The sequence below is a fragment of the Anoplopoma fimbria genome, chromosome 7 (assembly GCF_027596085.1).
Source record: "Anoplopoma fimbria isolate UVic2021 breed Golden Eagle Sablefish chromosome 7, Afim_UVic_2022, whole genome shotgun sequence".
In the NCBI taxonomy this organism is placed as follows: Eukaryota; Metazoa; Chordata; class Actinopteri; order Perciformes; family Anoplopomatidae; genus Anoplopoma; species Anoplopoma fimbria.
Genome location: NC_072455.1, coordinates 17,606,199 through 17,627,566, shown reverse-complemented (window position 1 = coordinate 17,627,566; position 21,368 = coordinate 17,606,199). Strand labels below are relative to the sequence as shown.

General features: G+C 42.1%; 1 protein-coding gene across 2 annotated transcripts in view; it reads left to right on the top strand.

The window, feature by feature from the left end:
* Window positions 1-473: 473 nt before the first annotated feature.
* Window positions 474-21,368, top strand: part of LOC129093562 (receptor-type tyrosine-protein phosphatase delta-like) — a 127,897-nt gene continuing 107,002 nt past the window's right edge. For both annotated transcript variants that reach the window (XM_054601614.1, XM_054601615.1), the window contains exon 1: window positions 474-977. The gene's annotated coding sequence lies outside the window, so the exon portion shown is untranslated. The remainder of the gene's footprint in view (window positions 978-21,368) is intronic.

The window sequence follows — 21,368 nt, the reverse complement described above, 5'->3', positions numbered from 1 at the left end:
ATCACCTAATAGCGAATGACAACAACACATTGTTTTTGCAATTTTCTTCACCATTTTGTAGAAATCCCTGTACAGCATGCTGTCTGTTATATCGCAAACAGTATGATTTTACTTTCCTTCATAATAACATAGCTGTAGTATAACGAGCACATGCAGACATATCTGGTGTCACACATGCAAACCATGTTCTCACGGTTTACCACTGGAAAAAATGATATATTCAAACCCCCCACACACACACACACACACACACACACACACACACACACACACACACACACAAATCATCCTTCCCAGTAACCATGTACCAAGTGCACATTCCTGTTGTGGGGGTGAAAGTTGATCCCAAATTCTTTTTGGAAAAGTGGGACCTCGCTGTGTGACGTCACCCCTCCTACTCTCTCTCTCTCTCTCTCTCTCTCTCTCTCACTCTCCTGTTGTTCTCTGCCTGGGCTTTCAGTCCGTGCTCGGATCTCGGCAAACACAGAGAAAGAGACGGACGGACAGACAGACAGAGTGAGAGAAGGAGAGAGAGAGAGAGAGAGAGAGAGAGAGAGAGAGAGAGAGGGGCTGTGTGTCCCGGCCGCACTCTTCACACACAACCACAGTCTCGCCACGTCCAATCCCATGACGACCTGACGAGCCCACCACAGACAGAAACCCCCCATACCCCAGAGAATATATATCACACACACGTGTTTTGGTCCGATCGCCCCCCCGAAGATCGTTTATTGCGTCGGTGACGGACAACTCGGAGGAAAGAACCGAAATAAGAGCGAACAAACGGGGAAAAAAGAAGAAGAAGAAGAAGAAGAAGAAGAAGAACCTGAGGACGGATTTCTTTTCTTCCACGTTATTTCATTCCCCCCCCAGGACTAGACTGTCATTACTGGATGTAAAAAAAAAACAACTTCGTTTTGTAGAGAAAAAAGAAAGGAGAGACCGAGTTTCAAACTGACCGCAAAAATGGTGATAAGGTAAGATTGTTTTGGCGAGTTTTGCGGCTGTGACAGTCGGGGCTGAAGTCGCTGCCGCAGTGGGTTCAGGTGTGAAGTTGGTCCAAACATCAGCTGTAACCAGCTCCACCTGTTTGGACTTCTTATATACAAATAGTGTATGTATGGTGTTTGAGGGATATGACCGTTTTTTATTTATGAGTCAGTAATTGTTATAATGCTTGTTATTATGAAAGTGCGCAACCTTGAACACATGAGCGCTCATCGAGCCGATGTATGTTACTTAAAAACGCCACGAATGATATCAAATACCGGCAATGACGGGTTCATTTATCTATTTGGAATATATATATATACATCTGCATATTAACTCCATCGTTTAATGGGCAGGTGGAGTGTTTCTGTCATGTAGTGCGGTTTGTAGAGGGGACTGATGTTAAAAATCTCTTTATTTTTCCAGTAATTCATCAAAACACATCGTTATACACACGTGTCGTGCTTTTATGTAACGTTTTGTGAAGGCTACAGTTGATTTGTTCACCCCCTTTTGTCATAAAAATGACAACAACCCGTCAAGCAAAATGATTTATTTGAAGCTGGGTGTCACATAAATACAGTTCATTAAGTGGACCCTTTTTGTAGAGTTGTGGAAGCCTTTTTCAGCGAGTACAATGTGAAGAATTTTTCAAAGAGCATTCCTGCAACTCTCCCGAGATCTCTCATCTTATTCGTCTTATTTTTAGAACACGGTCTTATTTTTCAAGATGTTTAAAGTTGACTTAGCTTTTTTTTTTTTTTTTTTTTTTTTTTTTTTTTTTTTAAAGAGCTCACATGTTTGAAAAAAGCAGCAAAGTATCAGTCAGTCACGCAACATATTCTGTCAATCAGGTGAAAGTGAACCTTTATTTCCAGTAGACCTGTGCTCAGTGTGCCAGTTGGGCCACTAGGGGACTCATTCTCCTCAGCCAGTGAGGGGAATGCAGTAGAGAGAGGATTTTAGGCACTATGTAGAAAACAATATTAACACGAATAGAATTTCTAATGCGCAAAAAAAAATACTTTGTATGGAACCATTAGTTTGCTGAAAATGAAGATTTGCTTTAATCTGCTAATTCATTTTTGGATGCATTGTGGTGTAAAACAAAACGCTTTAGAAAGTCTATACGACCAAATGCAAAGAAATATATTTCCAAACAAAAAGGCAGTGATTGAAGGCGGAGTAGGTATTCAAAGGGCAGTGTGTGTGTGTTCAAGCATTCAAATTAGTGTGTGTGTGTGTGTGTGTTTGCTCGAGCCATTCCCGATTTAAAGCCACTAAGCACTTCCCAGCACCTCCACTGTCCTACATGTTTTACGGTTCCCAGCTCAAAACAAATCAGCACAATTTTTAACACAGTGCAATTAACGCCGTCGCCGTCCGTTCGATTTCCAATTTTGCAGTTCAGACAGCAGGCGCTCAAAAGAGGAGACAAAATGGATAAGGTGGTGCTCGCTCAAAGTGCTGCTACCCAAAGTCGCTGAAGGGAGCAAAGTGTCTCAGTCAAGGAAAAGCGGCACTGACGCGGCCATCTTCTCTAAAAACCTTCATCCTCCACTTAGTGGCTTTTCGACATACTCCAAAAAAAACATGTCGTTTTTTGTGAAGAATCTTGATGTACATTGTGAACAGGAAATTCCTTATTATAGTGGGAGAGGAAATAAAAAAGGAGAAATGAGTCAAGGTTTCACTAGTGTGTGTGTGTGTATGTGTGTGTGTGAAGGCTACAAACAGTTCATGGCATGCAAGCCATTACATTGAAAAATGATATAAGGGCTTAGAAAGTGCCTATAAGGGAGTTCGGCCATTTTTGCGTTCCTGCCGATCTACTTTTCTCTCCAGCTTTTTGTGCCTGAAGCACATTCTGAAGTCATTTCCCACATTTTTGACAGTGTCTAGAAGGGACAACAGGGCATTTTCAAGAATTAATGTTGGAGAAGTCAACAATGTCTTTCAGATGTCCTTTTTTACTTCTCAAATGTGCACTCACCTGCCTAACTGCTCCATATGCGGGTGAAATGTTAAGCTCACAGATAAAAGCTCATTGACAGCAATGAATTAAATCTAACAGGCATCTTGAAGCACTGCAGGATCTTTCAACATTCCTTTATCTGAGTCCTTCTTCGGCAAAGCAAGCCAAGCCCTCTTACAAACAAGTGTGCCTGCACCTCACAGTCCCATTGTCTTATGGCACAGTCAAGTAGCTCTGACTCACTGGTTTATTTTCAAGTGCGGACAAAAAGAGTGAGAACAAAGTTTGTTAGTGTGTGTGTGTTTTACGTGTGTGCCTATGTGTGTAAGAGCACTACTTCAGGAATTCCAAGGCCAGGGCCCCTATTACGAGCGCGGAATGAGAAATCAACACTTACATTGCAAAAATGGATACGTAAACATAGAGGCCACAATTATCAGGCGCCGTGGTGTTGGAGCTGGAGGAGATGGAGTGCCAATAGGTCTGTTAGCAATCACCCCTCCCCCCCTCTCTGCCTACCCTCTGTAATCCAGTGGGTGTATTCTAGCTTATTTTGTGCCAGCAACAGTCCTTAACTACCCACTGACTGGCAGACCGGCTGGCTAGCTGGCAGGCTGGGTGGTTGGTGAATGCAGGGGAAGTTTGACTGGTAGAGGTCATGTTGGAGAAGAAAAAAAAAAAAAAAGGATCGGGCAAGGTGTATTCACACATGTCGTAGCGGTGTTGTTATGTGCACTGTACTGTACATTATACATGCATATTACTACATGCGTGTAAACATTTTGTATATCTTGCAGTTAAGTTTACTGATGTACATGAACCGATGCGTGCGCCTGAACGTCACGGGCCTCCAGCCGACTACACAGCCGCTTCACGGCGGCCGGCTTGATGCATTGTGACAAATGAGAAAGCAGTTTGATTTCGCACAACACTGAGCTGCACTCCGGCATAATGAAGTGATCATGACTTTACCCTTGGTTCACTTTGGCCCTGGTCCCGCTGTGTTTTTTTCCCCCTCTCGATTCAATCGCTTCACTCACTTATTTACTTGGCAAGCATTTCCTCCCGTAACCTCTAGTACTGCATAACTAGCGTCAAGGGTGGGTTGCTTGATAAAAACCACCGCTATGGGGCATTGGTTTTACACATAGGGGAGCGCGAGCAGTTTTTTTTATTGATATTCAAGTTGCCACTGGGATGGAATAATAAGAAGCCTATTTTCACGCCCAGGCAAAATCACCTCTACTGTCCATCACCCTGTCAGGGCAGAAAGCTGAGGCGTAAATATTATTTGGCAGTGGGAGAGCACAGTTCTGTAGCTGAGCTTGTTCTTCTCTGTGTGTTACTCTTGTTTTCTCTCAGTCTTTGTATCAAGGAAATTTTTTTTTTCGTTTCTCCACATCCTTTCATCCTCATTTCACAGCCTGCATCTCCCTCAGTGAAATTGTACTTGTATGTATTCTAACACACAAAGCATAATGTCACTTCCAACATGGTTCAACTTCGCCCAGTCTCGGCTCTGCCTCCAGGCTTTGCGTACAGGGGGAGCACCGATGTGTCAGAAACATAGAGGGCTGCTTTTCCGCCCCAGCTGTCCTTTGCTTGTGGATTGGGTTTCAGGGGATATGATTGATGCCAAACGCCTGTAGCCAGTTGTGAAGACATACAGTGGAAGGGGGTATGCCGGTATGGTTTTGGATTGGGGTCAGTGGCACTGGCAGAGGAATGGAATTCTGCCCTTGACCTCCATTTTAGATCCCCCCCCCCCCCATCTGGCAACTAACAGCCTGTCACTATTAGCACTTTGAGGGAGTAAGGACTAATTAGAGGAAAACTAAAGAGACGCGAAAGATAACTCTGGTTTCAAATAGCACAAGAATGTAAATGATGGGGTATATAAAGGTAGCTTGGTAATATTATTTTGAGGACTTTCTGATTGTGCTGCAACCAAAAACATTATTTGTTTTTATGCCATTCCCATTGTCTCATTTTCTCTTTTCTTAATTTTTTGGGGGAAAGGCTGAGAGCAGAATCCACTGAGGTTCATTTGAATAACCGGCGGAATGAGGAAATAAAAGCTGGAGGAAGAAAAAGAAGTGGCGGTCGGCCCTGTGCATTCATGTCACACAGCTTTATCAAATTATTCCACAATAGCAGCCACACAAGTGATGGAATTTCAATTAAACTATGACAGTTTTAGAATTTGCTTGCAAGAGAGCCAGTAGAGGTTGTGTTTCATGATTTTTGGAGTGGGAGTGGACGACAGGGAGGGTCTCCTATTGGAGACATATTTTCCAGTCTATACTCTCCATCTATCCCCCCCCACCATTCTCCATTAAAAGGGAATGACTTAGCTGAAACACTTTTGTTCAGAGGCACTCTGCGGTTAGAGCCTGGAGCTGGGCAAACATGGGGTGTTATGATAAAGGTCCCTGCAACAAGAAGTCAAAAACAGAGCCTTTAGTTGATGGGCTCTTTCCAAGAACAATTACGCTACCTGCTGTGCCAAATAGAAGGGTGCAAGAGATAAGTGCAAGGGAGGGGTGCAGAGCTCACGCTGGTGGCTACCTCGTAAACTGGGAAAGAGCAATGTATATATATGACCCTCAGGGACTGAACCGCTTCAGGGATAATTTTGCAAGCTCTCAAACACCCATACACACACATATGTATGTATATGTATATATATGTATATATATATATATATATACACATGTATATACACACATATATACACACATATATACACACATACACACACACACACATATATATACACACACACACACACACACACATATATATATACACACACACATATATATATATACACACACACACATATATATACACACACACACACATATATATATATACACACACACACATATATATAGACACACACACACACACACACACATATATACACACACACACACATATATACACACACACACATATATATATATACACACACACACACACACACATATATATATACACACACACATATATATATACACACACACACACATATATATATACACACACACACATATATATATATATATACACACACATATATAGGATATATACGTATATATATATATATATATATATATACACATACGTATATATATATATATATATATATATATATATATATATATATATATATACGTATATATATATATATATATATATATATATACATATACATACATATATACATACGTATTTATACACATATATATACATATACATGTGTATATGTATATGTATATACACACACATACATATACATATGTATATATACACACACACACACACACACACACACACACACACACACACACACACACACACACACACACACACACACACACACACACACACACACACACACACACACACACACACACACACACACTGATCGAACACACACGTATATATTCACTATGACAGAACAAATCTAACATTAGGCAAAACATAGCATTTGTTGCTGCAGCAGCTCTGCATAAAATGATTTGCCTAAGATGAACCTAAAATAAGATCATTTGTATTTTTTGGCCATTTGCATTTTTTCAGACCACTGGAATTGGCAAAGAGGATTGAAATCCATTAAAAAGTGCAGTGACATTGCCACATAGCAATTTCACGAATGAGGAATGCATTTAATAGTGGATGGATTTTTCATAATTTGGAAGTGTTTCCCCAATTCATGCCATAATTCTTGAAGTGACACGTGTTGTAATGGGATCCAGCGCCTCCGCTCCGCTCACAGTCCGGCACCCACATGTCCACAGGGAGATCTTTGAACATGTATGTGTATCTCACAAGTAAACTGAGAAATACTGATTAATATCAGCATTTTGTAAGTATTGGTTTTAGATTAACTCTTATTTTATGCATCCCTTTTTTGAATTCTAATACCCTGCATCGCTGCAAGGTTAGGAGTCAACGTTTACATTCTGTGTAACCTCAGCATTCCCTCTCTACTCAATCTGCAATTATAGCTAGCTGCTTTGAAGAAGCCAGGCGGAACTAAAATGACTTTTCATGTCCGGTATAATGACTGCCATTTGGAAGCGAACATGGAGAGAGAGAGGGCAAGAGAGATAGAGCAACAGAGGAGAGAGTGAAAAGAGATGGAGGGAGGGGCAGAAGGAGGGAGAAAAGGGGGACAATCATTGGATGAAAATGGCTTAGGTCACCTCTGGTTCTGACTAGACAGCCCGAATCAACCACCTTTCCATCTGTCATTCCTCTCAGATGAATCTACCACGTTTTGTTCCTTTTCTTCCTTTTCCTCTGCTGCTCACTGAAACTTTCACCCTCTTGTCCCGGTGTGTCCATCTTTCCTGCCATTGGTCTCAATTCATTTGCCATCAACGGAAGCTTAGCAGCTTTAAGGCGGATTACAAGATGAACAGCACAGAGCGAGACGTCGTATATTCTCTTTAGGGTGGGCCACTACTGCCAAAGGCCAGAGCTGAGTGCCGTCACCTGGGCTAGCAGCTGGCTATCTTTTACACTTCCCTCACTAATGAGGCCAGACAGTTGGGGCTGAAGTTATAGCGCAGGCTAGATGCTGTGTTGGTAATCTATTATTTAGACTGTCGTGGGGAGGCTGGTCTCAAGAATTTCATGCATGCATTTTGCAAAGCAAATGGTAGCCCCGGGGGAATACAGAACTCTGTGTGGGAAGAAAAAGAAAAATGAGCGAGTAGTAGACATTAATGTGAGTTGCAGCGTTTCGTTGACCTTCCTATTTCAAACCTGCCAAGACCTGAAAGGAAATTTTGGGGTGTTTTGTCATTTTTCTCATAGTAGAATAGGAATGTTGCTCATACAGATGTGCTTCAGTGGTGCTAGCAATGCTGACAACTCCATCCGAAGTTGTCTTTGTCTTTTTTTTTATTCAGTGCTTATTCCCGCCTTCCTTCCTTCCTTCATTTCTTTCCTGGTTGTGATATTTTAGGGATGACAGACGGAGGTTGTGCTCGCGTCTTCAAACAACCGACAGAAAAAAACTGCTGTATTTTTCCATTCCCTTTTCATGTATATTTTAGGAACTATTTCAGAGGGGTTTCGGGGGGTTGCATCACACCGTTACAGATAACACTGCTCAGACGGGCCTTGTTTATATTTAGTCGGGCTAGAAAACTATGGCGCACATGACCCCGCCGCTGTATTTATAGAATAATTCCAGTGTTAAAATTCCCTTAAGTACCAGGGGTTGCTATGGCATTTTTTTTTTTTAAAACGTGCATTTCCCAAATCATTTATTAATTTCCAAATTTAAGTAGCATAATGGCCTGGTACCAGTCACAAAATCAGCAAATAAGGCATCAGTATCCAATAACTTTTACAGCCCCATGAACCGATTTGGCAATAAACTATATTTGGACCTGTGTAAACGCAAATCTACTCCAAGATGAGATGGCAACAGCTAACATAGAGAGGCAGTTTTAGCCAGAGCAGACTTGGGTTACTCTTAATTGAAGTTCATGCAGAATGGCACAAGATACCACAAATAGCTCAGAGTCGTGGATGGCATAAATAAGCTACACATACCAAACCCCATGAAGTCACCAAGTTATTTATGACTCCACATGTAATGCAGATCCACATCATAATCATTTTATGTTGATATTTGCACAGGCATGAAATACGCCATGAAGCAAAGAAAGGGGCCTATCAAGTCATGAGAGTTGCAGCAAGAGAGATTTGTGGTGGCGTACTTATGCCATTTCATTCAGTGGCACAGTGAGAAGTATTTTCAATTACACATCCACAAACTGTATATAAGAAGTGGATGTAGTCACTGCAATGTCAACCATTGGTTTTTTCGACTACTGTTTTGAATCTTCAAGTTTGTCATTTTGCCCGTCGGCATCTTGAGAGGGTGGACGCTCGACTGAACGCTTAATTAGACGTTTTTCAGTGACCAAAATGTTACAATTAACACTGAAATCACCCTGAAAGGATTAAAGTTGTATGATGAAAACACAGACAACTCCCAGATTGGACAACCCCGTGGTAGCAACCTATCAATCACAAGGTAGCCACGCCCTAAAGCATACCCTGCTTTATCATCGGTTTTACTCTAAATGGGACCATAATTTACGAGGTGAACATCGTGCTGTATTGAAGAAAAGACTTGAAACTAGTGATTTAGACCATAATCTCATTTTTACAATGTATGCTGATGTTTTACATGAAGTAAGAAGTTGGGTCATTTTTCTTACAGACCAGAAGAGTCGCTCCCTGCTGGCCTTTAAAATAATTTAGTGACCTGTAATATGAAGATTTTACTCCACATTTCTCGTGCTGTTCAAGAAAAGTCAATGCCAGGTGTAGGGCAATGTAACCCAAGCTGCCCCACTTATTCCTCCACCTACCCCTACCTTGTCCTTGCATGTGTTCTCCTGTCGATCTAGCCTAAAGAAACATTCCACGAAAATTTTAGCGTCGCTGTAACTGGACACCATCATGGCCTGTGTGGGTGTTTGACAGTGAGAAAGGGAGCGTTTATACGTGGGAATTGGAAAGCTTGGGTGTGTCATTCTCTTTTTCTTTCTTCCAATCTGTGAAAGGTTAATACAACATGCCACCTGGGTTACATGATGTAAGGCAACAAATAAGCCCGGGCTCAGGTCCCTAGGTAGCGAAGGTTAATATGAGGTTTGGTTTAAGATCGGATGACAACATCTTGGGCATGAGTAATGTACAATGCAGGAAGGATTTCGCAAATAGAGGTGGTGGAATTAGATGAGGGTAAGAGAGAGAAAGGGATACACACACACACACACACACACACAACACACATTGCTACACACACACACACACACACGCACACACACACACACACACACACACACACACACACACACACACACACACACACACACACACACACACACACACACACACACACAAGGAAATAGGGATAAAAGAAAGGTTTTGGAGAGTATCTTAGATACACAAATGAATGGTTTGAAGGCCACTCAAGAGAAAAATCCCTACGGAAACCTAACCGCCATGACTGCAGTTGAAACTGAGATTTAGATTGACTGTGAAACAGCTTACTAGCGACTAAGTGTCGTACATATTTGATGGCTTGCCTCAGGTCTAGACAAGGAAAAAAAGCGTCAATTACAGCAGGTTTTATTTTAAAAGTATTACCTCAGAAAGAAAGCTAATTAGCACCAAAAAAAAGTATAATGCTTGCACGGATGGCAATTTAGCTTTTGATGGTGGCCGTACACCTCAAGCTTTAATACCGCATATGAATTTTCCTTTTGCCATAGCTGATTTTCATTCCTGTGACAGCCCAAGAGGAATGTGTGTGTGTGTGCTTTTTACAGTACTACTAAACTCTGATTCCCAGTCTGTGGAAAGGTTCATTTGGCAACCATGAAAACACATTACAATACAATCCCTTCCTTACCCTTCATTCTGCTCTCTCCCCCGTCTTCCCACCCTCCGCTGTTATTTGGAAACCTTCCAGACCGTCTATTGTGATAAGCTAAACACAAAGCTGTGAGGAGGATGTCCTGCGCTAGCTGCTAGCCATATTGTTGTCTTGCTCCTCCGCTTGGACTGCCAGCCTGCATAACACTGCACCAGGGAATTAACCTCTGCTGCCGTTTCTTCCATATTGTATAAATTTCTGCAACAGCCACTCCAAAAGAGCCGCGGGGGGAAAAGTGCTGCAAATGTTGCCAAATTACTGACAGTTTCTCTCTCGCACTAACTGCATAAATACACAGTGAATGGGATAAACAGCTCAGTCACCCTTGCTTGTGGCTGCCTCTAGTGCAACCTTTACAGAAATAAAAGGGCATGACATTTTTTTTAACGACAAGTAAGTTGACGTGAAAGTGGGGAGTTAAATAAAGGAGAGTGTAGTTCAGTGAATGGGACATTACTATATTGTCACAGTTTGTGACCTTTCCCATTTGCTCTGACAAGCCTGGGTTTCTCTCTGTCAAAATGGCCTACGCTGTTTGCAAGCGATTCTTCCCTTCCTGTCTTCCCCCCCCAATATTTGCCATCTGCAGTGACTGCATGACGCCGCAGCTTCTGTGTCATCAGTGACAACACTCTCACACACACACACAGAGGGACTAGACAAGAGAGAGCGGAAGGGAAGAAAGAGGGAGACAGAAGAGACAGTGAAAAAGAGAGCTCACTCCATCCTTTAATTGTGTCTCAGAGTGTCCCAGTGGACTTCATTACCCAGGCATCCAAAGAAATCTCACTTGTTTGCTCTTGGAAACATGTTAAAAGAGTTTGTAGTTCTTTTTATGTCTCTACAGCAGCATGAAGTGCTTCAGTTGGGGTAGTCAAAATGTCTCTGTAGCACAGATCGCGGCATATTTCAAGCAGTCAGTAAATCCAAGGATTGCTTTGCAGTGAGAAAGTTTTGATGATTATGTGCTGAGCTAATGGATCTGATGGATCTCCTCAGCAGGTCCTCTATGACAATATATTTTACAGATGCAGAATTTAAGTACATTTTCATTGAACTTTAAATAATATATTTAAATGTGGGCCTGTTTAGTTTAGAAACTTGGTCAGATTTTAATTTCGCTAATGAATCACTCGTGTCCATAGAAAATGTAATATAGTATTACCAAATGTTTGAATATTCTAAATTTTCCTGAATACTCATGCCATAGTCATTAATCATGTCATAAACTGGCATGTTTAGGAAAATAACACCCTTTCCTTTACGACCTAAAGACAAACACTCGCTTGCGTATACCTTACCGGAGGTTTGGAGGTAATTTTTGACTTCATTAAATCCGAGGCTAAAAAATCTACAGCTTCTCTGCATAAAAACACAGCAGGAGAGGTGATTATCTTTGGAAATTAGCTCACTCATTTAGAGCTGTGTGGATGCAGATGCCTCCGTTCAATGGAAGCCTATTATTCCAAACGACTCTCATTAAGCCATAGTGAAATAAGGCAAGCTGTGGAAGCAGTGAAATAAAATCTTTAGACTGGCTGTGCAGAACTCGGCGACGGTGAGCTACGCTATCTTCATTAAGAGCTCTGACGTCAGAAGTGAAATGCACAAAATGACTGTGTGAAAGAAAAATTGTATGCAGCTGATTTCTGCCTCTTAAACCCTAAATAAGACTATTTAGTGTCTGTGCTCCGAGGCGAGGGAGCCGACAATACAGTCTGAGCTTAATGAGTGAGTTTACCTAATACTGAGGAGCATGAGTCACAGCTGATGTATCATTTCTGTCTTTCAATATAGACCTGCTGATCATGAGCTTCTTTTGAATAACATTCATAGCAAGTTACTTTCCTGATTAGCCAAGCCTTGCTGTTCTCACTTCTATGTAAAACTCATCACCAATATAGTTTTACCATGGCCTACGATACTGGTTCCCACAGACCCTGATGGAAAATCTACATCCATCCCATTGCCGTTGGCAGTCTCCCGACAGCAAACGCTTGTCTGCCATTGCTCAAGTCCCTTCCAGGTAGGCGTGGTCACAAAAAGCAAAATACCTTATGTCTTTATTAAGTGCTGCTTGTAGTCAGCTAACAGATCGCAACGGAACATGTCATCAACCTTCTCTCCTTCCCAATTAGCACCATTTTCCCTTATTTTTATTAAGGGAGAAAAAACCTGCATTAGCCAATTCAGGCCAGTCCGCCAATCATTCATTACTCAGTAAAGCTATGAACTAAATTATATAACTATACTTTGATGAAACACACCAATAATGGTGTTGATAATGGCATTCTTTACCAAATGTATAACAATCTGCATTTAATGGTTGAAATTGGCTCAAACCACCATCTACTGTTTTAAATCAGCCCTATTCTTGCAAAGCCAAATCTGCAATATAGTCGAGCGTTTTGGGAATAATCTACGTCATGAAAGAAAATAATGTTAACGCTCTCTCATCAGACACCGCACCCCACAGCATCTATCCTTTTAACCTTTACATTCACAGCACAGCACAAACCTTTCTCCTTCTCCTTTCTCTGTATTGCAAATGAAGCTTTCAGCTCATTAAAACATCTGGTGAATCAGTGTTAATGACGATAATAATTTGGCAAGAGCAATGTGCTTTTCTACGCTGTGACAGGAGTGTGAAGATGAAGCATTTTGTTTCATTTTTCTCATTTAGCGGCTGGTTAGTAAGCTAGCTAAGATAAGCTTGCTATTTACAGCATTTTTTAATACTAACGTTACACTGGATACAGGAACTGAGCAAATCAGCGGGCTGGTATCCAGACAACCCTGCTCCCCACCGTTAGGAAACCACAGCCGCCAGGAGAGCAGACAGGGTTGAGGCTTTTTTCATAAGAATCCAGTGGTTATATTTACCGCAAGTATTCGACTTATGTTTACCTCACAACTCACAACTACATCCAATGCAGGTTTTGTGAAACTTGCATAAAAGCTTACTGCAGTAAATAAAATAATTGATAATAAAAACAGGATAGTTGTTTTTTTTATAAAAAAGAAAAACAATAAGTTATACGATTGGTTTGATCTGTTCTCGACAAAACCCTGCACTGCAGCTTTTCTGAATATTCCAAGACTGTAGTACATTACATGACACCATAAACAAATGCTGCATAACAAAGCACCAGGGGGCCGTACAGCATCTGGACTATTTTTTTCCCCCCAGGAACCATTTCATGTATTGTGGGAAGAAGGGATAATAGATGGACTCTTGTCAAATGAGGAAAAAAAAATAATGGGTCTCACGGTTTCCTTTGGTCTCAACAACACAGCAGGCGCCCTTCATTTGCATCTCTCATGAGCTTACCTCCTCCCTCCCCCTTTGCCGTTTATTTATGACAATGGCCCCAGGTGGAAATCAGATGACTGTCAAATCGCCCTGATGCTGAACAAGGTTCTATAACGTGCTGGTGCGCACAAACGCAACAGACAGTCTGTTTTTTTTTAATGTTTCCCAGTTTATTACTGCTCTATGATAACCTCAGTTCATAGATTCATGTACTGTTTGGCCGGGGCCCTAAACATCAGTAGCCTGTATGAAGTGATGGAATGTACACATTAAAATTCGATCTCCTGCATCAGTACATCCAGTGCTGGTCAGGACGGCAACTATAAATTTCTGGCCATTATTTTCGATTAACCACACTGACACCATGGCCCATCACATTTCTTCCCATTTTTACCCCCTGTCACAGTGCCGCTATATTTTCAGCGCCGTTTCATTTTAGATTGTCCTGAAGCATGATAACACAGACCAGAAAACCTCGGGACACAAGCCAGCGGGCGATTTTATTAATGGCAGAGCTACGATAACAGTAGTTGTCTACGTCCTCAGTTGGTATCTCGATCTTCAGGCACATCCTTTCCAGGGCCTGAAGAGCAGACGCGTCATATCGGGTGCGAAGGGGCGATGACTTGACAGTTTATCATCGATATGATGGGGAAGTTTTATCTTATGGGGAGGGGAAATAGTTGGCAAATAGACAAAAGTAAAATGAAATAACCTTCATACATTTATAGACCCTATATTTTCATCTAAAAAGAGGCAGTATGCATGTTAATTTTAATGTGCCAGATTCACCAACCTTGGAAGCTTATTAAACATTATATGGGGATAGGATGGATATGGATATGGTCAGCTGCCAGTGGACATTGATAGCAGATGCACAACACAAGAGGAGCAGATATATGACTTTATCAATTGCTCATTCTGTAAAATAATGGCCAGTGTCATAAAGCAATAAACCACTGCCAGAGTTCCAGTGTTATCAGAATATATAGTAATTTCATTGCCTTAATTATAAAGCCATTACAATATGCACATTCACCTAATTGCCTATTTTAAGGTTTGAATATAGTTAGTGATAACTGATATTAAAATCATTGATATGGCCTTGGAGCCATAGCCATAGAGTTCAAAAGGCCAAAGGAGTAAACTGAATCTGTGAAAGCAATCCGACCGCTAAGCTCTTGTTTTGACAGATACAAATTGTTGTGTCTGTGCGGAAATTCCTTCTCTTAGTTCTTAATTAGTTTATTGGTAATCAATATCTCTCTCTCGTCCACTGGCATGTGACACTGAGGCCATGACCCCAAAGGGACCCTTAGACGGTGGAGTTGAGTGGGTCAGTGAGAATTGGCAGTTGCTTAGGCAGACAGGAACGTCCTAGTTTCACCTATAGGTAAGATGGAGGCAGGAAATGAAGAAAGCATCATCTTTGCACGTTGTGTAGTAACTAGGAGGCATAATGTGTCTTTTCACTGAAATTAAGATAATTGCTTTCTTATTTTGTTCTCTCATATCCCTCATTTATTTCAAGGTGCTATTTTTTGTATACATTCTGCAGCGCATGCTAACTGCTGTGACTTGTTATCAATGCTCTTTTAAAAGCAGACCTTCTTAAAGAGCTGGGTCTGCGTCCCTGTCAAATGCTGCACAAAACGCTAGTTTGCCTGTCATTCAAAACTTCTACGCGGAACCTTTCTCCCTGTGATTCTATTTGTATCCTGCTGACATGGGCACTTGTTTGGTAGTGTTTTGTTTTTTTCATTTTTTCAGGAAGATGGGGCCCGGCCTCCCGTTGGGGGTCAGAGCAGTTGACCCTACTCTGGCGAGCTCTCAGTCTGCCTGAGATGATTTTATTCAGCCCCACTCAGTAGAACAGCGGGGTGTGACCCGGGTCGATGTGGCACTGCCAACGCAGATTCCATTGAGAAACCCAAGGCCCATTCAGAGGCGCTGATCAAGGGTGCCGGATGTTTTTGATTCACACTGCTGAGCCTTTTTATATCAAACAGTCAAATCAGTTTGCTAAAATCGTTTTTGTTTCTCTTTTCTGGAAACATGTGATTCAATTAAGCTGGCAGGGTGCAACGGAGCTTTGCTATCAATTTTAAAAGATATAGTCTTTATACTACGGTTCATGTCAAACAAACTGTATATGAACATCATTCAGGTTATTATTTAGCCAGATACAGAGCAGAACAAAGGAGGGAGAGAAGGGGATATCTGGCAAATGAAAAACAATTGGGCCAGGTGCCAGACTCAAGTCAAGCATGTGAGCTCAATAAAGCACACTGTATCGATTTGCGAGTTATTCATTATTTGTTTTGGATGTGGAGAAAGTTCTTTGGAAAATGATTTTGGTGTGCAGTTCAGACTCTGAAATAAATGGTTTGACAGATCATCAATGACCACAGTATATGATAGTAAATGGCCTGATATTGATTTACCTCCCGATACCCCCTCCTCTTCCCATGAGCGGTTATGCTTAAAGAAAGACCAAGCACTCCCCTGAGCATTGGTTTGTTGTCCACCCTGCTTTCAAATGTGAAAATGAGGATTTATTTTGTCCTGCTTCTTGAGTGATGCTTACATGGTAGCATGGTTTCGAGAAAGGATATACATCACACCGCACTTAATATCTACCATGACAACAAACAACCTTACAGGTTGTAATATGCAAGCATCTCAAAATGCTAAAAAAAAAAAAAATGGCAGCTTTGTTTACTGCTTCCGAAATAAATGGCTGAGGCCCCGCTGTCACTCACAGATGGCACTTCCTTTGAGAAAAAAAAACTGCAGAGCCAGTGACTCGTAATAATGCGTTGGCATGGCGGCAGCCATTTTGCACAACCTCCGGAGGCACTGATCGTCACAGAGAGGCGTTGGCATTGTCTTGGCACCGGCCCGACCCCAGGCTTGGAGCAGTAACTGATAGCCAAGCTGGAGCTTGTCAGGCCTGACGCCTACCACTTTTGACATCTGTCCACACCATCTCTCTTCCTTCGTCTGTAGCTGGCCCCAGAACACTGACCTTGGGATCTTTTTCTCTGTTTCCCCTCCGCTCCTTCTATGTCCTCATTTGGCACGGCTTCCATGTGTGTTGTTTCGAGGCTATCATTTACCCTTTTAGACCTTGCTCTGTGGTCAGACATGACTTGCAAATCAATGTTCAAGCAATGACAAGCCCCCCTGCATATTTGGATTCCTGCTTGTATGTAATAAAATCATATGAAAGAATGATTTATGTTAGATATACATTTCATATTATTTTCCCTTGGGAAGATCTGATAAGAAATGTTGTGCAAGTACAAAAAGTACAAAAGTTAATTTGTGATTTTAAAGACAATTATGTAAACCGTAATTTAACTCAAAACTGAAATCTGTCTGCAGACAGTATGAGTTTTTTATTTTGCTGTTTCATGTGTTTGCACCAACAACACAAAAGAAAAAAAAAGAGTAAAGAAAGACAAGCTGCCGCACACAGCCCGGCGTTAACAGGCTGGCAGGAAATGCTTGAAATGATGTGTTGTGAGGGAGTGCTGCTGCTGCTGCCGCCGGAGTGCCGTGTTGCTGTTCGTCAGCCTAAAGAAAGGGTCAGCGTGGCAAGCACATCCAGACACACATATGCCCATATGGCATCCTGAGTCAATTTGTGTTACGGCTGACAAGAAGAATATGGTCATCACTCAGCTTTTACATATGTAGAGGGCCTTCCAGTTTAGAAGCGAATAATTTCATCCTCCTTTGCGTGAGAACCAACACCAACACCCCCCCTATTTAAGCAAGTCAAGGGGGGGCTTGCGAGTTTGTGTGTTTGCACGAAGCAGCTGAGATATTAAAAGCGCTAGTTAGACTCCCACATTGCTTGCAATTATAGATCTTTTTTGCTGAATAGTTTTTTGCCACTGAGTCACCACTTGAATCAAAATCCACAAATCGTTTGCATTTACAGCAGAGTGTGTTGCATTTTCCCGGGTTACATTGCGCATCCTCTTACATTATGCTACTGTGACTCATCGGCAGCCCTCACCCCTGGCCTCCCTTATGAGGTAATTAAGCCCCTGGTTGTTTGTTTAGCTGTCTGCATGTGTGTCCTGTATAAAACACAGGGGGGGCATATGTTCTTCCTACCATAAACCCATTTGAAACAGCGGGACATGAGTGGTGAGGAGGGGTCGACTGTGGATGTGTGTGTGAGCTTGTGCTCTAATTAGGCAGGCAGAAGTGTATTAGCCTCACTGGGCAACAGCCAGCTGGGAGCATCTGGAGTCGTCTTTCATACTCACCAACTTCCCAACCACACACATGCTTGTCCACACACAAAACACACACACACACACACACACACACAAAATTAGAAAAGATATCTATGGAACAGCAGTGTGATAAGAGAGCACAGGTCAGGCATGACGGGTCATATGCGCAGCTATTTAAGTCTGCCACATTTCAAGCCTCCCTCACATCACAGCCCCCACCCATGCCCCGTCTGGAGTCCTTGTTTTAGAGTAACGGTGCCACTCTCACGTCTCTCTCGAAACTGGAATGCCAACGGCAGAGAGGGGAGGACCTCATCCATTCCCAACAGCTTCTGCACTCCCAAAGACGCATCAAAGCTGTTTGAAGGGCCAAAAGAATTTAGTTTCAAAGTGGGGTCAATATCTAAAATAATCCTCACAGCCTCTTGCAATCACTCTGCTCTCCGTGATCGGTTTTGTTAATGACACATGGGAGGCCATTTAGCTTTTATATCGTTGGCATTTTGATTATTTCATTCTTTTAAAACCCGCAACTTCTATTCGCCTAAGTTGTGAAACTTTAGCAGCCCCTGCTATATATAAAAAGTTTTCTCTTGTCAATATCAATGACATACTTCAGCTGCTCCCACTCACTGCATTCCCTCTAACGTCCAACCCAGGTTCCTGTGTAGGTGCACACTCACCGCTCTCCTAGATACATCACTTCCTGTGCACCAGCTAAATGTATTTAAATAAATACTGCTGTCACACACCGTAGAGGGGAAAAAAACTGAAACACTGAGTTGGCACTCTGAGTATTTCTCCTATACAGAGAGCTCAGCGGGCCAGCTGAAATAGTGTTTCTCTGTGCTATTGATTAGCTGGTTATGCCATGAAAAGCCGGGTACAAGACAGCCACTGAGCTCCCTTCCTCTGGCTTACGCTACAGCGTGTCTGCTCTCTCACTTCTCTCTCTCGCTCACACTTTTATGCCCTTTTTTTCCCTCCATCTATCCCAATCCTCTCTTTGTACTGTATTTGTTGCCCTCATTCTTGTGCTATTCTTACGTGTTTTACTATTCCGCTCACAGAGGAAAAAAGCCCCAGCAAGCCGCTTGCAGAGTTAGATCACAGGAACCCAGCTGTTCACAGTCAAGGGCCGCTTCTTTTATTAGCCGTGAGTAGGCCGACCCGGTGGGGCAGCGAGAGGGAGAAGGAGTGGGTGGCAGGAGGAGGAGCAAGGGCAGCGGGGGGGGGGGGGGGGGGGGGCACAGATTTCCCAGCTGTTAGTCCACAAGCTCTGCCCCCCTGTCAGAGATTAAGTAGAACAGCAGGAACGCTAGCACATACACAGCGGCGAGACAAGACAGCTGACAGGAAAGAAAGATTGAGATTGTCCTCCTCAAGGAGGATAGTTGTTGCATACGAACAACCAAACTCTTTAGGTTCTTTGTTGCCTGAGGACTTTACAGTGCTGCACACTGCACCACTAGAACGTACAGTGGGGTAAGGGACAAGCCAGCAACTGTGCAAAGCCTTAATACCCCTACAAATCCCCCACTCCTGCCTTGCGTCCCTTTTTATTTTTCCCTACCATCTCACAAACCCATGCCGCCATTCCGTCTATGGAGGACTTTTTTACTAGTGAGCCAGGGACACAAAGGACCTGAGTGTAAAATTATATTCCAAGCTATATAACCAGACCTCCATTGTTCCATTTTTTACGATATTATTTTCATTAAGATTGCAGGGTTGGTTTTTAGCCTTTGTTGTGCCTCCCCTCTGTATATGCTTCAATTCTAACCACTGTGGAAACAAAACCACTCAAAAGAAGTGGCAGTGATGAGAGCAGCACAGAGTGCTCCCATTTTGTATGATTAAATTTACTGTGACAAGCAAGCTTGCTGTGTTTTGGCAAAACACGTTGCAGTGGGAACACATAAACTTTCGCCCCACATGAGATTTAAGAAGGGGTATCCGGCAAGTCTTTGCCTCAACTCCCTTTTGCAGTTGAAGAAGTAAAGATGTTTTTATTCTATTTGCATATTTATGAGAAATGGGTGTCACAGTGATTAAGTTAACTGGGAGCCAGTTCTTCAGAGTGTGCATAAATAAATTACGTGAAATGCGAAAGCTCCCTTAACCTTGTTCACCTGGCGAAGATTTTTTAAGAATTTGCCTTCAGCAAGATGGACTGATAGTTCAGGTCAGAAGATGGCCCAGAAGCTTTTGAGATTGTTGGAAGATGGTAAAAATGACAAACATCAAAACATACAGGTTGCAAAATGTCTCCTGTACGCATAAAACAACTGTCACAAAGATAAATCCAGAGCAGTCAGGAAATATATTTTTGCCACACATTCATGTCGTGTTTAAAAAACATGGAACCAATATGGACTTCATTACTAAGTGCTTGAGACCAATGTAGCTCAGTGGCCCCAGACAAGTAATTAGAGTTCACACTGAGACTGACTCTAAAATACAGTCATTATCCCAGCAAAAATACAACCTTTCCAGGTCACATCATTTTGTTTGCTGCAGTAAAACAAGTTTATTTCTGCATTGAGCCACCATTATAGTAGCCCCAATCCACTTGCCAGCATTTTATGGAGCACAGAGTGATTGGGGGCGACTGAGAGATTCAATAAAAAAGTGGTAACACAATTGGCTCAAAGCGAGGTAACCGCGTGAGCGTGACATATTTTTTGTGGAATTTGTGCTTGATTATAGAATCTTTTTATAGGCCTTTGTATGCGATGCATGTGTAGAATAGTTTTCATCACCCTAATTTAACAAGCGCCTCCTGAGCGAAGCCCCAAACGACAGCACCAAATTCTTTACAGGCCCCTTAAGAGCTCATCAGCCATCTTGCAATGAAACACTAGAGTTTATATTGGGCCTTCTCACACAATAGTCCCAGTGTACGCTTATTGTTGAGCTCAAAGGTCTTGGCAAGAATTAAACTCATCTTGTTGCTGTCTTGGTGATAACTAAACTGCAGACAGGACGGAAAAAAGGCCAAAATCCAAAGACAAAATATAGGTCTAATGAACTTTCTGCAACCGCACACTGGACTATGGACAGAAGTTCTTCATAACAATGAGAAAAGAATGTACCTACAAAAATGCCCTTGGAATGTGAAATCATTTGTGAATATTCAAATCATCTCCAGTTTCCTCCTGTAAGACTCCTGAATCAGCAAAAAAGTTAGTAAATATGATGTGCGTCTATAAGTGTCTGTTTCAGGGACACGGTTTGCAGTGCTCCATTTGGTTGGATCCGTTGTCAGTTGGAATTGTAGGATAAAGACACGTATTGAGCCTTAATTAAACTGTTGTACTGTTGAATAGTTTTTTATAGCATAAGACCGTTTTGCCAAGA